The sequence below is a fragment of the Hevea brasiliensis genome, chromosome 6, assembly GCF_030052815.1.
Source record: "Hevea brasiliensis isolate MT/VB/25A 57/8 chromosome 6, ASM3005281v1, whole genome shotgun sequence".
In the NCBI taxonomy this organism is placed as follows: domain Eukaryota; kingdom Viridiplantae; phylum Streptophyta; class Magnoliopsida; order Malpighiales; family Euphorbiaceae; genus Hevea; species Hevea brasiliensis.
Genome location: NC_079498.1, coordinates 101,396,644 through 101,397,616, shown reverse-complemented (window position 1 = coordinate 101,397,616; position 973 = coordinate 101,396,644). Strand labels below are relative to the sequence as shown.

General features: G+C 40.7%; 1 non-coding gene across 1 annotated transcript; it reads left to right on the top strand.

The window, feature by feature from the left end:
* The first annotated feature begins 655 nt into the window (after positions 1-655).
* On the top strand, positions 656-762 carry LOC131181133 (small nucleolar RNA R71). Its single transcript, XR_009149761.1, has one exon. It is a non-coding gene; the product is annotated as a small nucleolar RNA R71 (small nucleolar RNA).
* Positions 763-973: the final 211 nt, after the last annotated feature.

Genomic DNA, 973 nt, shown 5'->3' with positions numbered 1-973 from the left:
GCTCACAGATGAAGCTAACTGATCAATCTACCTCTCTATGTTTTGAATGTTATTTCTGGTCTCCTGTTGAAACTGTTGTGTATTGTTAGCCAAAGCCTTAACAATTTCATCAAGTGACATACATTGATTTGAGGGAGGCAGAGGTGGTTGATTCACTTGTCTCTGCTGCTGGTATCGGTTTTGCACCGGTTGATTCCCATAACTCAGATTTGGATGATCTCGCCATCCTGGATTATAAGTATTGGAAAAGGGATCATACCTGTGTTGTGGCTGTCCATAATTTCCTACTGCATTAACATGTTGTATTGATTCATCCTCTTGTAATGCAGGACACATGTCAGTAGCATAACACAAACCCAAACAAATTCCACATACCTTAACAGTTTGCATGTTCCCTACAGCCAATTGCTTCACCAAAGAAGTTAAATCAGAAATCTATTTCTCAAGGTTAGATGTAATTACCTCGTTAACCTTCTTAGGCGTGTGATCCATTCTCATTCCAAACTACTGAGAGTTTGCTGCCATGTTAGCAATCAGCCTCCTTACTTCATCTGGTGTCTTGTTAACCAAAGCTCCTCCACTGGCAGCATCTATCATACTGTGGTCCATTGGTAGAAATCCCTCATAGAAATACTGAATCAACAACTGCTCACTTATTTGATGATGGGGACAGCTTGCACACAGCTTCTTAAATCGCTCCCCGTACTCATACAAGCTCTCTCCATTGTACTGCCGAATGCCACAAATTTCTTTTCTTATATTGGCAACACGGGAAATAGGAAAATACTTCTCCAAAAATATCTGCTTCATCCCATTCCATGAGTTGACAGATCCGGAAGGAAGATAATACAACCAATCCTTAGTTGCGCCTTCCAATGAGAAAGGGAAAGCTCGAAGCTTGATTTGATCCTCGAAAACTCCTTGAGGTTTCATGCTGGAACAGACAACATGAAATTCCTTTAAATGCTTATGT